This window comes from Pseudophryne corroboree, chromosome 10, assembly GCF_028390025.1.
Source record: "Pseudophryne corroboree isolate aPseCor3 chromosome 10, aPseCor3.hap2, whole genome shotgun sequence".
In the NCBI taxonomy this organism is placed as follows: Eukaryota; Metazoa; Chordata; class Amphibia; order Anura; family Myobatrachidae; genus Pseudophryne; species Pseudophryne corroboree.
Genome location: NC_086453.1, coordinates 279,387,583 through 279,404,527, shown reverse-complemented (window position 1 = coordinate 279,404,527; position 16,945 = coordinate 279,387,583). Strand labels below are relative to the sequence as shown.

At 44.3% G+C, this 16,945-nt stretch overlaps 1 pseudogene; it reads left to right on the top strand.

Annotated features, from left to right (window-relative positions):
- Positions 1-8,756: 8,756 nt before the first annotated feature.
- On the top strand, positions 8,757-8,875 carry LOC134968095 (5S ribosomal RNA; annotated as a pseudogene).
- The last annotated feature ends 8,070 nt before the right edge of the window (positions 8,876-16,945 follow it).

The following is a 16,945-nucleotide window of genomic DNA, read 5'->3' as shown; positions in this document are numbered from 1 at the left end:
AAACAATCAATGCATGCATGATTGACCAGCAAATTTGTTTAATTAAAGTGACTGCTACTGTGCACTAAAATATATGTTCTCAAAGGGGACTTAAAATCACCCTAGATTTTGTCAAGTCTTCACAGGGAAGCAAAGATCACTGTGGTTTAAAACATCACCAGATGTTACTCTGAAAAGGAAGCTTTACAAGCACGGCTTTGCTGCATGCTATAAACAAAGTATCTGTCTCCAGCTTGTTTTAACTGAGCAACTCAATATCAGAGGGGAATTGGGAGACATTGTTACAATGCAGTATAAATAAAGTGAGCTGATTGTATCTATTTGGTTGTTTAGTGTTTATAGCAAGAAATTAGCTCACAGAGCGGAGCGCTGAATGTTATTAATGTGTAAAGAATGCTTTATGTCCATATAGCCATGTTTTAATTGTTATTATTTAGTAGAATTGTATGAAATTATCTGCAGAGTTAAAAGTAGGATTTTTAAAAAATAACAAATAAAAACAATCTTAATAAGAAATCTGCTAGCGCTGTCTACATATTTTGGTTTTTTTTCTAGTATTGCAAGTAAGGGGCAGAGAAGTCCCCTATAGTAGTGAGCTGCACGTAGATTTTGAGTTTTAAATTAATTACATAGCACATATTCACTAATTAATTAATCTAATTAGCGCCAGGGGACCATTTTGCAGTGGTGTGTGTTTGTTTGTTTGGTGCTAGTGTTGTCTGACTCTTCTATTGGACCAGAGTCCTTGGATGTGGTGAGGGCTCTGAAGATTTATGTCAAGAGGAAGGCTCGTCATCGGAAATCTGATTTGCTGTCCTTTATGATGCCACCAAGATTAGTCATCCAGCTTCCAAGCAGTACATTGCTCTTTGGCTCAGGTTGACCATTCAACAGGCCTATACTTCGGTGGCCCTGCCTTTGCCGACGTCTATCAGGCCCACTTGACGAGGTCTGTGGGCTCTTCCTGGGTGGCTGCCTGTGGTATCTCGGCCTTACAGTTGTGCCAAGCTGCTACTTGGTCTGGTTCGAACACTTTTGTGACATTTTATCGGTTCTACACCTTGACCAAGGAGGATCTTCAGTTTGGTCAGGCAGTGTTACAGGGGTCTCCGCACTCTCCCACCCGTTTGGGAGCTTTGGGACTTCCCCCATGGTACTAAAGTACAGAACCCCAGTATCCACTAGGACGTAAGAGAAAATAGGAATTTAATACCTACCGGTAATTCCTTTTCTTGTAGTCCGTAGTGGATATTGGTCGCCAGCCTCAGTGCTTCGATTCCTGCTTACCTGATTAACTTTTTGGTTGACCCGCCGTTGCGGTCCTTTTATTTTGTTGGGTTGGTGTTGCTATTCTCTGTTCTGGTTAGCGCCCCCCTTTTGGTTATGGTTGTGTGTTGGCTTGTTGCCCCACCGCTGTTGTCTTGATTCCTTCTCTCATGGTATGTCCGTATCCTCGAGCACAGTTTTCCTAGACTGTCTGGTAGGAGGAGCATAGAGGAGAGGAGCCAGCACACACACACACACACACACACACACACACTAGAGGTTTTAAAGTGCCAGGATCCAGTGGACCAGATCTATACCCCATGTTACTAAAATACAGAACCCCAATAACCACTATGGACTACGAGAAAAGGAATTACTGGTAGGTATTAAATTCCTTTTTTTTTTTACACTTAGTAAGCACTGCCAGGTGGTCCCGTGGATGCCAGCGCTGCTGCTCCATCACTCCCAACAGCACCGCGACATCAGCAATGGCTTGAGGATTTCGGCGGGACCCTGCAGCCTTCCACTAGAATGGGCACACGGGGCTACACCGGACTGCATCCAGAGACTGAGGGACAGGTAAGGCAGGTTCAAGTTTGATGGACCTGCGATTGTGGCAGTCCTATACCCCAGATTCCGGGAGACAGACCGGCAGTGCTGACATGGACTAAGACAATTGTGTTAGTGGATACAGAAAAGTGCCTTGGCGCCACAACAGATCAGCTGCAAACAAGCTGGTCAGAGAGGTATCCCCAATACCAAAGGTAACGTGAATAAGTGAAGTTGGACCAGATGTCATGCGCTAATCAGATAATAATAGATGAAAAAGGTACTTCCCTCACAATTCCTCTGTCATGAATTTACCATACACTTCATACAAATGGGATCCATATGTGGGGAGAAACAAAATTCCAAATATAGTGTAGTATATTTATAAATGCAACAAATTTCAAAACAATCAAGTATACAATTAATTGTCTATGTAAATGTTGCCCGAATAATACAGATAATAGATGGAGGATTACCAGAACTGGGTGCAATTTAAGTCTTGATACATGCCTTCCAATGTATTTCACTGGTATGTATATCGTACACAAATTCCCTCATAGACCTTCTGTCGTCGACTTTTGCCACACATACTCCAGAGACACGGAGTTCATATAGGGGAAAACAAAATTCAGAATATAGTGTTGTATATTCAAAGAAAAATAAATTTTAATACAATCAAATAATCAAATAAAAGTTGCCGATAAAATAGTGATAGGTGGAGGATTACCAGATAAGAATATATCAAACAGCGTTGAACAATGTCTTAAATGTATCACACTGGTAGATATCGTAGCTCAAATGTCCCCAAATGGAGAAAAAAGTAAAGTTGGAGGTTTATCGGATTTTCGAGAGATATGTGCCCTTATGATGTCAACTTGGGGAGAAACTGGCTCCGGAACCCGTCTTCAAAGTACACACTGCTCCGTCCATCCGGTGAATCTCTTTTCCATGAAGATTCTCCTGTCATACAGTCTGACGCGTTTCGGGATCTCTCCCTTCATCAAGGCTGCATCCCTTCAAGGGGTCCCATCCTCAATCTGAAATTACTGAACAAATATCTCAAGGCACCAAGATTTCATATAGAAAATCTCCATTCCATTGTCCTGGCTATTTGACCTGGGGACTTTGTGGTCTCCCTGGATGTACAGGATGCTTACCAACATGTCCCGATAGCACCCTTTCATTAACGGTACCTTCGGTTTGCTGTCCTCCATCAGCACTACCAGTTTCAGGCCCTGTTCTTTGGCCTTTTCATAACCCCTAGGGCAGGCATGTCCAAACTGCGGCCCTCCAGCTGTTGAGAAACTACACATCCCAGCATGCCCTGACACAGCTTTAGCATTCTCTGACATCAAAACTGTATCAAGGCATGCTGGGATATGTAGTTTCACAACAGCTGGAGGTCCGCAGTTTGGACATGCCTGCCCTAGGGTATTTACCACACTAATGGCAGTAATGGCTACTCACCTTCGGTATCAGGGAATCCGGATACTCCCTTACCTGGATGACCTCCTCCTCCTTGAAGGTCCTCAACCATCATCTCCAGGTGATCATGTCATTTCTTCAGATTCACAGTTGGTTGATCAACTGGACTAAGTCCTCTCTCATCTCGTCTCCGAGGAGGCTCCATCTCGGAACTCTACTGGATGCTCAGGTGCAACAAATCTTCCTTCGGACAAGATTACAGCACTGCAGTTATGCATCCACAACTTACACTACAGACGCAGGGTCTCTATCGATGATGCAGACCCTGGTCTCCATGGTATCCGTCTTCAACATGGTGGAATACGCCCAGTTCCACTCCAGGCATCTCCAATGTCTGATACTCAACAGGTGGAATGGACATCCCAATCAGATCAAATCTCAGACAATGGAACTGCCTTTGTATGTCTGCACGTCCATCTCGTGGCTACAAGCCTCCAACCTGGACAAGGGTCGACTGTTCTGGATCCCACATTGGGTACTTTCCACCATGGATGCCAGCCTCCGAGGATGGGGAGTGGTCATGGGTGGCCACTCCTTTCACAGCTATTGGACTCCAACAGAGAGAGAGATCTTCCCATCAACATACTGTGGAGCTTCAAGCAGTTTACAGGGCCCCCCAGATGGCTCAGGACCTTCTTCACGGCTCTCCTGTAAAAGTTCAGTCAGACAACGCCATGGCAGTGGCTTATATCTATCGGCAGGGGGGCACTCGCAGTGCTGCCACAATGAAGGAAGTAGCTCAAATTCTAGCCTGGGCAGAACACCATCTTCCAGCCATCTCCGCGATTTTCATCCAGGGGGTCCTCAACTGGGAAGCATACTTCCTCAGTCGCCAGGATGTGCACACCGGAGAGTACACCCAAAGATCTTTCAGCTTGTGGTGAACAAATGGGGCTTCTGGACATGGACCTCATGGCCTCCAGACACAACCACAAGTTTACCGGAGTACAGATCCAGGACAAGGGATTCTGACACTATTTTCATGGACACTCTAACAGTCCCGTGGTCCTTTCATCTAGCATATCTCTCTTATTCCGATATCTCTTCTTCCCAGTGTGCTAAGCAAATTCAAAGAGGAAGGTGGCACAATCATTCTGGTGGCTCCAACATGGCCCAGATGCCAATGGTTCACAGATCTCCAGTGCCTTTCCATAGACGTGCCCTTCCCACTTTCTTTTCGACCAGACCTCTTGTCTCAGGGTCCCTGTCTACACCTGGACCTAGCTTGCTTGTCTTTTGATGGCATAGCTTTTGAGTCATCCTCCCTAAAGGAAAAAGAGTGTTCAAGTTCGGTTATTCAGACTATGCTTAGTACTCAGAAACCAGCTTTAGCCTGCATATATTACCGCATTTGGCACTCTTATTTTCAGTGGTGTGCTCATCGACAATATGATCCTCTGGTGTTTCATATTTCTCGACTTCTGGCATTTCTTTAGGCTGGCCTTAATATGGGCCTCTGCCTTGCTTCTCTAAAGGTTCAGGTCTCAGCTCTGTCTGATTTCAGAAAAGCTCCCTTGCCAGATGTACATACCTTCATTCAGAGGGTACTCCGAATCCACCCTCCCTTTGTTCCTCTGATGGCTCCTTGGGATTTGTCCTTGGTTCTTCAGGTCTTGCAGCAGCCTCCCTTTGGACCATTGGATTCTGTTGACATCAAATGATTGACAGCAAAGACTCTCTTCCTCTTGGCCATCACCTTAGCACACAGAGTGTATGATTTGGAGGCACTCTCCTGCTGCTCCCCCTTTTTGGTCTTTCAACAGGGCAGTCCACTGAACTAAGCTGGGATATCTCCCCAAGGTAGTATCCAAGTTCCATATCAATGAAGAAATTGTGGTCCTGGCCTTTCACCTGAGAAAGATTCGTTGGATGTGGTCCTTGCTCTCAAAATCTACATGGACCGTACTAGATCCATTAGGAAAACTGATTCCTTGTTCGTACTCTTATGGATCCCACAAGCGTGACTGGCCGGTAAGTAAACAAACTTTGGCTTGCTGGCTCTGCTCAACCATCTCCGAGAGAGTTAGATTTGGGTGGGGTGCGTTCAAACTGAAATCTAAATTGCAGTGTAAAAAATAAAGCAGCCAGTATTTACACTGCACAGAAACAAAATAACCCACCCAAATCTAAAGGGCCCCATACACTACAACGATATGTCTGAGGCTGACGTCGGAGGCGATTTCCCTTGAACTCTCCCGGGAGTGGTTCCATATGATTCCAAACGATTTAGTACATGTGAGTTTTTTTGCATGTGATATATCGCCAGTGATATGTCACGCGGCGACATATCGCAGGCGATAAATATATTATAACCCTATACCATTTACATTTAATTTTAAATAATAAAAGAAAAAAGTCACTCATTATTGTCTTACTTTTTACTGTCTGTGTATTGAGATCCCCCTATGCTGATGAGAGACTGCTCTGCCGATCTGACTGTTGACAGTGCAGTGACTGCTGCACACTCCTCTCTCCTGAGACCCAACACATCATCCCTCAATCGATGCGCCCCCCGCTGCCTCTTATTTCCCAACTCCGGGCTCCTTCAATGCAGCCCACGCGGTGGCCAGCCTGAGTATACTGAGTGCCTGTGCAGGATTTCACATCCTCAATGCACGGCCGCCGCGCTGACAGACCAGCAGTACACTGCAGTGCCATCAGTATGACAGCTGTCAGTAGCTGCAGGGGCAGCGCTGCAGATCGAGGATGAAGACTAGGCTGTGTCACACTGCAGTGCCAGGTGGCAGGGACTCTGTGCCTGGTGGAATGCCCTGCATACAGCGTGGGGGAGGACACTGCTTTCTTTGTTCCTCCGGGCTGCCTTTCCTTGTGCGCTCCGACCGGCTCTGCGAGTCGTTGAAGCTGGAGCGTTTCGGCCGTGGCGGAAGAAGAACTGTATGGGAGTGGCTTCTCAAATAAATGTGCGGAGTAAGTGTAGGTGTAGGGGGGGCGATCGCCCTCATCGCGCCTTGCTAAATCCGCCACTGCTTTAGGGGATAAAAATTACTTTGGGCACACACAAATAAATAAATTGTGAACAATAATTTATAATACATTGGTGGTCAGTGTGATTACATTGGTGGACAGTGATTGGTAGTGAGTGTGGAAATACATACTTGGGCCAATAAAATACCCAATTTGATTGGATTTATCTGATGAGCTCTCCTGCTGTCGCTGCTGCTGCCGCTGATGGGAGTGTCCTGAGAATGCCAGTCAAACTTCCTACGATATATTGCAGGCGATATATCGCAGACACAAAAAAACACTAATTTTTCCATACGATTCCAGGCGATTACGAAATATCACGAGTGCAGCAGTAGCGACCTAGGGGATCCAATACTCACGGGAACGTGCATCGGATCGGAAACACCTCCAAAATGCCTGATTTCACTCGATATATTGGCCCGAATGTCCTAAATTGGCTGAAATCGGGCATTATCGTTCTAGTATATGGGGCCCTTAACTCTCTCTGCAAATGTTATATCTGCCACACCTGCGGTGCACATAGTTTTGCACAACTGCCAACAAATTTGCTGCTGCGATTAACTCTGAATAACCCCCTTGGTCCATGAAGAACTAAAGTGGGCAGAATGTGATGCCATGTAAATAGTTGCTTCTAATGAATGAATATGTTCATTGTGGCTTTGGCTGTGTCTGCATTCTTTTTGGTTGCATACAATCATTTCTGAAAAAGTCTAATATGTAAAATAAATACATAGCTGGTAGTCTTAATACCGTCTGTAATGCCATCTGTGACCTGTTGTGTTTAGCTAGAATTATATCTAAGTTCGTGGCTACCGATGATTCACTGCCTAATATTATTCATTAGCCAATTGTTTGGATAGCGCTAGCGTGTTCCACATCATTTTACAGTTGGGAGCAAACAGTGTAATAAAACCATCATTGTATTAGCAGATGATATGGTAAGAAAGCCTCCCTTGCAAGCTGACAATAGACATTTTGTAAATCTTCAACACTACTTTGCTGTACAATCAAGGGTAACACTATCTTGGGTTGGGTAATAGTACTGTAACAAACACTGATACGGGCAAAGGGTCCAGCTTCCCACATGCCATGACTGACGTTATGCACTGCCCACATTCAGCAAGACATCATCTGCAAATATAACTTTTATGGGTGAAATCATGGAGGAAGGTGCCCTGAACTCATTTGGAGTTCCATAATCTTTCAGCTAGGGATTCCTTCCATTGTAAATAGACTTTTGGGCATATTTACTAAGACATGGAGAGAGCTAAAGTACCAACCAACTTTGGATAACATTACACCAATCTAAGGCAGAGACACATTGCAACCTTGGATAAACAATACACAGAATTATACAAGCATATTACATGCCTTGATACGTATCATTTACCTATAGGCAGCTATTTGCTGTGATCCAGAGTGACCTCACTCATTTCATTATTTTCTTCCCAGTCTGTCGAAGATAAAGACAGGCTGTGATGGATAACTAGAATTTAAAATTGTTATTTCCCACAGATTCAACCCCACTGCAGAATAATTTTAGTTAACATTGATTGCAAGTAAATCTCTTGTTTGATTTCATCTGTTATAAGAACAATTATTTTCCACCCTCATAGTCTTCTCGACTGAACATAACTCATTACCACTATTTTTTACACTTTCTTTACTGCTTTCTCCCACCATATCAATTCTATTACTAAATGCTCTGGATCACTCTCAAATCCTGTGAGTCATGATAGGCCCTGCAATGCACAAATGTAACAGAATCTTATCTTTTTGACATCTTAAAGTGGGTACACACTGGCTAATATATCGGCCGTTCTATTGAACGGCCGATATATCGCGGGTCCATCGGGCAGTGTGTACGGGCGATATGTCTTTGAATTCCGTCGTTCACAGACTTATCGAGTCGGCCCCGCAGCACAGCCGATGGCCAATATTTCTACTGATATATTGGTTCATCGCTGTGTGTGTATGGGCGACCAGCCGGCCACACGTACACATGCTGCGGCAGCTGGCGGTGATTGACAGATGAACTGGGCGGGCGTCCACTCCATAGATATATCTTATCAATGTGTACCCACCTTAAGGACAGCAGAAGTGCTCCTCTATTCTTGCCTAGAGCCAATATCTTATTCTGACCACCCTCTCATTCTGTCATTCAATGTAAATACAGATGACAAAAAAGCAGAAGTGTAGGAATTCCAGATCTGGCTCCCTATTTTCCCCAAATATGGACTTTTGATAATTGATTCACAGCAACATTTCTGAATTCTGATATAGGTTTTTAGTAAACAATCACCTACAGTGATATCTGGAACAACATTCCTCTTAGATTACTTCCATCAAATTGATAAACAGTCAGTTGCTTCTCTCAGCATGAGGAATTGAGTTTCTCATACTCAATCAAAGCCATTAATGTAATATATATGTGTGTGTGTTCAGATTTGACGTTGTGTGTTGGATTATTGCCCTACGGTCATACCACACTGGACATTCCCAATCTCGTCTGATCTTGGAAGCGATGCACTGTCGGGCCTGGTTAGTACCTGGATGGTAGACCACCAGAGAATACTAGGTACCGTAGGTATTTTACTTTTTCACACAACTTAGATTCTGACACCTCACAAAATCAGAAGCTATACCTTCAATTAAGCTCACATACGATATTGGAGTATATTCAGAGCCCAGTGAGCAATTTCCTGACCAGTACTTCCTTTCATATAGGGATAAAATACACTACTACATAAGGAAAACTATATTTTTGCTCACACGCCAATTTCTCGCCGAACCTGGTATTTATGCCAAAAAGTATACATGTTTATGTCTGTTCTTCCAATTTTTTAAGTGTAATAAATTAAAAGTTACATTTTAATTCATATTAATTTAATCAAGTGTTCCCCAGAAAAGAGACATAATCGCTTCTTTCTTCCCATTTTGTACATAATTTTATCGAACTATCTTCTGGGAGCACCACCAACCCAACGCTAAATCTATTCCTATTACTTAAGCCAGTGGCCTCCAACCTTAATTGGGGTGTGAGCTACTTTCGGAAAATAAAACCTCTGAAGGAGCTACCCCCTCCCCCCAAATGCGCGTGCGTTCTTGCGAAAGTGGGTGTGGCCTTACAAAAGTGGGTGTGGTCTCACAACTAGAAGTAATGCCCCCCCCGCGTAGTTCCAGATACACAAATAATGCCCCTCAGCAGTGCCAGATATACAAATAATGCCTCCCTGCAGTGCCAGATACACAAATAATGCCCCCAGCAGTGCCAGATACACAAATAATGCCCCCAGCAGTGCCAGATACACAAATAATGCCCCCAGCAGTGCCAGATACACAAATAATGCCCCCCAGCAGTGCCAGATACAATGCCTCCCACAGCGCCAGATAAAATGCTCCCCCCCCCACGCAGTGTCCGATACAGTGCCCCACACAGTGCTAACCCTTGCTGGCTTCTTCTACTGCCGCCGGTGCTGCTCCTCCTGTATGAGGGATGGAAGGGGAGGAGAGCGCTGCGCGCATCTCTCCTGTGAAATCTTAATCTTTTATCAATTCGTTTTGTTTTAAACAACACCAGTCGCCGATACCCATATCCCCCCATTCTATATATATATATATATATATATATATGTATATATATACAGACGAAGAAATTAGGTGGCACTCACAGACTTGTAGCTTAACACTCTTCACTCCATGAAGAAATTTATTGTGAAACCAGTAACGTTTCGGGGACGTATCCCCTTCCTCAGACAGTCTGAGGAAGGGGATACGTCCTCGAAACGTTACTGGTTTCACAATAAATTTCTTCACGGAGTGAAGAGTGTTTTCACTTTAAGCCACAAGTCTGTGAGTGCCACCTAATTTCTTCGTCTGCATATTGGTGGGCCTGCTGGTCCACAAGGAAGGGCACCACAGCCAGTTGCTTAGGAGGAGTGACGGGGCAAGTTTGGGATATATATATATATATATATATATATATATACACACACACACACACACACACACACACATATACACACATATATATATTAAAAACAAAAATGGATCTGCCATTCCGCGCTGGATAATGTTTGTGTTCGGGTGCCTTCAGTGTGGGTACAGATGCTGACGACGAAAAAACTGCGGCATTCCCAGACTTGCTTTTTAAAAAGTTTTTAGTGAAGCAAAATCATCTTGCATAGGTGCAACATTTCCGTGTCCCTACAGCCAGGGCCGTCTTTTCGTATGGGCTCAATGGGCTCTTGCCCAAGGGCCCCATGAGTTTAAGGGCCCTATGCTGATAGCTGAGGGTCCCCTCTTTCCAGCGGTACCAGATTTTTGAAAATCGGCCCTGGGGAACCGGAGATATCCGACTTGAAACCAGTGGTCCCCATCCAAACCTGTTAATTGCTCTTCCCAGCCAGATATCTCAGGTTCTATCAGACTTAGAGTTTTTCCAAGGATATAATCCAAAAGCTGTGACTCTCCCCTTTCGGAGAACACTGGCAGCTTGTCTCTACTATGCCCAGAACTAGAGAGATCAGCCTTCAAGCAGATGGTCCCTTCTCCAGCTCCACACGCCTAATATGCAGTTTTAGATTTTCGTTGGTGAATTGCTCTGGCTCCTGAACTCTGATCCCCAAGTCCCCAGAACCATCTGAAAGGTGGGACTCTCTAGTTTTTTTTATCCCATAAAGCTAAGAAATATATTTTCAGGAACTTGAGATATCTGCAGTCAAGGAAGCTGCCCTCCCACACAAAAATAACAAATATTAAGCCCACTCCACTATCCACCCCTTCCCTACGTATTAAACACCCCATACCACCCTGGAAGTCATGTACCAGGGCATCTTCATTCAGCCCAATTCATTCAAGCCCCCCTTCTACAGTTTAGCGCCATCTGTGCAGTAAAGGCAAAATTAGCAGAAATTACTGCTCCAGGTCCTACATGCTGAGCAGAAGATAGAGCACCCCCTACCTCCCGCGGGACATCAAAGCTGCCGCTGATAGCACTCTGAAGGATGGGTAGGGGGCCCAGCGCATTGCTGTGCCCAGGGGCCTACACTACTGTTAAGACGGCCCTGCCTACAGCACCGTTTTCAAGCACAACATATAAAACAGACAAACAGTGTGTGTACTGACAACTCACCTAAATAGGCGTCTTCCATCCCGCTGTGAAGGAACGGAACCCGGCTCCTTCACAGCGGGATGGAAGACGCCTATTTAAAAACTTTTTAAAAAGCAAGTCTGCTGCAGTCTTTTTGTTGTGTGTATTTGTATATATATATATATATATATATATATATATACATTTATATACACACACACACACACACACACACACACACACACACACACACACACACACACACACACATATATATAATATATACACACATAAAAATGCACATACATACATAAATACACACACACTGTTTATACATACATGTATATATATATATATATATACATATCATACGCATACATAGATAACATCCATGACCACTTAGTTAATATCACTTAATACATTTAAATATAAGGTGATATACATACCACCAAGGACTGGGAGCAGGAGTTCTGTGACGAGGGAGGGAGGGACGGAGGGAGCTGCTGTGGCTGAGCTTCCACAGCCAGCAGCTCCCCCCGGACTTTCACTATGCAGAGAGCTACGTACTACTGTAGCTCTCTGCTGGTGCTGCAGGAGGTCCGCGGTAGCGATCGCGCCTTTTGCTGAAACGGAGACAGTGCTGTCTCCGTCTCAACAATAAAACATTTGGCTCATTAGGGGGGGTTTCCAGGTACTCGGAAACCCCCCCTGCGTGCGCCACTGCGGCTGCGGTGAGGGTGACAGAGTCTCCGGCGGCGGCAGGCATTTAAAATATGGTGCCGGTAAGTGAGCCAATCAAAACTTGCGGTCCGGCAGCCAATCAGGTGCCGCCACTGCCGGTCCACAAGTTCTGATTGGCTGACACCATATTAAAAATCAAGGGAGGAGGAGTGCCAGTGACTGCCCAAGCCCGTGCGCTCTGTGAGCTACCAAAAATACTACGGCGAGCTACCGGTAGCTCGTGAGCTACGGGTTGGAGATCACCGACTTAAGCCATATGATGGTCTAATAATCTGATCTAGTTATACTATGACACCCATTTCTGTGCAGGTTTTTTTTTTTTATATAAAGTACCAATCAATCAGCTCCTGTCATTTTTCATACACAACCTGTAACATGGCAGTTAGGAGCTGAATAGTTGATACTTTATCTCTCTCCGAGGCTTAGTACATATGCCCCTTTATAAGTCGAAAATTCTGAAACCCTGCCTGGTACCAATAGAAGTTTGCAAATAATTGAATTTAAATTAATTGTTACATACTAGCTAAAAGGGGAGTATGGAGAGCTCTGAGCCAGTATAGCTTGAAAAATATGAGCTGTAAACCATATTTAGTCATTACTTCATGTCAGAGCGATGGAGCCGCTCAAACGCCTTTTTGCCATTAAGACACATGAGAAGTTTCCCGGTAAGAGGTGAGGAAATCAAGTTAAGAATCCTCTGGATGTTATCTGTCACTTGTCTGCCTTGAATAAAGTCCACTTGATTATGCTTTATCAAGAGGTGCAGAGAAGGATTTAATCTAGAAACCAATTTAGCATAAACAAGATGGCGATATGGTAATAATTCTGACGATGTAGGATTTTCTTCTGGTTTTGATCTCCAGCACATTACTCACCAGTCATTATATATCTGGGTAAGGGGAGGCTATCAACGGTATGTAATGGAGTCCGAGATCGTGAGAGGTGCTGGATGCAGTCCGCTCTTGGATGCCTTGTAAGGGATTGCCCCTTTAAAAAAATGTCCAAGATCATCAGACATCCCATCCTGCACCTCCAGGATCTCAGACTCCATTACATCTGGCCGAATATGTAGGAGAAATAGGATAAACCATTTCCAGGGTGTAAAGATTCAGTGGCCCAGAGAATCTATTCAATTGACCAAGGCCTTTTAAAAGTGACTTTTATAGATTGGCGGTGTGGGCGGGTGTGTGGATTGATGGATCGAAAGGGTCATAAGTTCAACAGTTAATTGGTTGAGAGCGATTTAGATTGATAGTGTTAAAATATCGACATTCGCCATTTGAACGAACAGGAATTCATTTTTTTTTATTTTAGCCTTTACCCTCCCCCCAGTCCCTTTCTGCAGCCTAACAGTTCCCCTAGTGCCTAATCCTAACCTTCCCCTCCTACAGACTAATTCACAGACTTTACTGCGCATACGCAAATCTCCGGGTAGATGGTGCAGTGGCCATTTTCCCAGAGATTTCCTCACTGTGCATGCAGAAAACTCCATGAAAAATGGCAGCTGCACCATTTACCCTGAGATTTGAGGAGAGATGCTGCCGCCGGCAGAGGACTCCGGAAAGATGAGTATTGGAAAAAAAAATGGGTGCAAAGTGACCTCCTTAGACTCGGGGACCCGTGTGCACCCATTATAGATACGCCACTGCACTCTGGGGTGCCATGGCGCACAGTTTGGGAAGTGCTGGCCTAACTAAAAAAAAAAAAAAAAAGACATCTGTCACTGTCAACCATTTGAGTGTCTTTCTTTAACATGTTGACCTTTTTGCTATATTTTTGCAGTTAAGTCACTGTCGATTTACTCACAATCTAGTGTCGACCTTTTCACTGTCCATCCAGATACCTGTGGCTGGGGCACAGCAAGTATAAATAAAATAATTCACCCTGTCTAGTGTAGAAGTATATTATATGCAATCAGGTGTTCTGTTCTAAAAAGTCCTATGATGTGGGTATGGTCCCTTTTTAAACATACCCAGCTAGTGTGCCTTGTCCAATGTAGAAATGTTTTAATGGAACTGTTTTTTTTATAAACAAAAATAAAAAAGCCCACATGGCAGCAGGAGATAAGCAGTATTTGTACACCTTTCTTGTAGCAGCAGAGGGACTGTAATAACTTGGTGGAGATAGGGCATGGATTACCCACCACCAACCTCTGTTTGTTAAATTATATACAGAGGCAGGAATTGCCCCTTGTTAAGTGAGTGCAACATCCACTGTTTGAAAGTGAGTGTTGTAATAGCTTTCTTAAGTACTACTCATAAGCAATAAACATCACTATTCCTAAAGATCATGCTGCGTTGCTGCAAGAAAACCTGTACTCTGATTACAATTAACCATTTGCCTGGCATGGTTGTATCTGATGCGACTAGTTGGCAAGCCCACTCTGCGGCTGCAGGAAGAGAATCTTCCCGCAGCTGCCACTGTCAGAGGAATCTTTCGGTCCCTCTGCTTCCTGGTTCCATTCCCCAGTGCCTGATGTGCTGCCTATTACTGCTGAACAGTAAGCCTGGCAGCACCCCCACCCCGCGATTGCAGACATTAGCAGCAGCTGGACCCACGGAGGTTACAGAGAGGAGCAGGCGTTGGGAAAATATGAAGTCGCAATGTTCAAACTATCAGTGGACCTATGTATATGTAATTGATGTTTAAACCGATGTTTATTAAAAAAAAATACATATTTTTATAAAATTGTGTTGCATATGTTTTGAATAATTGTTCTTTATTATTTATTTATTTATTAACAGTTTCTTATATAGCGCAGCAAATTCTGTTGCGCTTTACAATTGGAAATAACAATGATATAACAAACTGGGTGATACTGATAACAAACAGTCATAGAGGTAGGAAGGCCCTGCTCGCAAGCTTACAATCTATAGGGAAATAGGCAGGGAAAGGAGCTATCTATTGCATAGTTGTTAGCCAGATTGCAAAGGTTCTTGGTGGGCTGTATGATAGGGCCACACAGCAATGATGAACCAGGTTCGAGAGGAAGGGAAAGTGAAGAATGAGAAGACATGTGTGGACTGTACAGAGTGGATGCAATTTGATAGGAAGGTTTATGAAAGTTATGTGGGTGGTTCTGGAATTTGATACGCTTGACTAAAGAGGTGAGTTTTCAGGGAACGCTTGAAGGTTTGGAGACTAGAGGAGAGTCTTATTGTGCGTGGTAGGGCATTCCACAGAGTGGGTGCAGCCCGATGAAAGTCCTGCAATCGCGAGTGGGAGCGAGTAATGAGTGTGGATGAGAGACGCAGGTCTTGTGAAGAGCGAAGAGGTCGGGTTGGGAGATATTTTGAGATAAGCGAAGTGATGTACGTTGGTGTAGTTTGGTTAATGGCCTTGTGTGTGAGTAAAAGTATTTTATATTGAATGCGGTAGAATACAGGTAACCAATGGAAAGACTGACATAGTGGGTCTACAGACGATGAACGTCTAGCGAGGAAGATTAGCCACGCCGCTGCATTCAGAATGGATTGTAGTGGTGAGAGTCTCGTTTTGGGAAGACCAGTTAGTAGACTATTGCAATAATCAATGCAGGAGATAATGAGAGCGTGGATTAGGGTTTTAGCAGTGTCTTGTGTAAGGTATGGTCGTATTTTGGATATGTTTTTTAGATGCATGTAACATGATCTTGAGACAGATTGAATGAGGGGAACAAAGGACAGATCAGAGTCAAGGATGACACATAGGCAGCGAGCTTGTGGTGTAGGGTAGATAGTCGAGTTTTTAACCTAACATAAAAAGTGTGACAATTTCTGAGCATCCTTCCCTCTTCTGTATTAAATCAGTATTTTGACTCGAAATTTTGGTGTATATGTACAAAGTTACTGGCCGCTTCTCCGCAGTTGAAATCAAATTCTAAAGTGACACTAATATCAGCACAATACACACTGGGCTTTGTACTATCCGTGCCATTTAAAACATTGAGGTCAAAAACAATGTTTTGTAAATATATTCTTGTCTGTTCGTCATCAGCCAAAAAAGAGCGGTGAGGAGGATCCAACCAGAGTTGCCAGGAGTGAAGGAATACAGCAGCTACTACACACATCTACCACACAATGGGCTATATTATGTATGCTCATCGTAGGCCTATATTATGTACGCTCATCGTAGACCTGACTCTGCGCTGCACGCTATGCTGATATTCATGCAAACAGCCAATGTTTTTCTTCTGCTCATTCGTTGGAGTCGAAGAGTGCAGGCGCAGAGGCTCCAAGAGGTGTGGAGAGCAGGTACTAATTGCCTGGGCTTGTTGGCGGGGCCTGGGCCAGCTGCTGAGGGGTACAAATGTCCATCCGTATCCAGCTGTGGTGGCCCCTGCGCTTACTAATTTCTCTCCATTTTTTGAGAGGGTGTGGCCTGACTTTTCAGATTTGGCCACGTCCCCAATACTCTGTACAGCGGTCGCTCTTGGCTTCCATGCACTGTTACCACACGGAGAAGCAGAACAGATTTGGGGGAAGGGCTGTGGAATGCAGTTTACGTTCCTGGGCGGTAGTAGTGATGTGGCTAAGCAGACATGTCCAAAGTTCAATGGAGAAACTGCACTTGCCATATGGCTGATGCAAGTTTCAATGGTGCACTGCTGTGGTATATTGAGACAGATCTGACCAATATATTTGGACCCATTAGATCACATGACTGTACATTATTTCCCAACGACCGCACACCTCAGGCCTGATCTACTTCCAACTATAATTTGAACCTTATATCAAGGCCGCAGTTGTATCATTTCTCATGTTTAAACAGTAACGGCTCTCACACACACTGCTCACAGGGGAGCAGCACATCACTGCCTCACACACCTTTCTGACAGAGACATTTCCC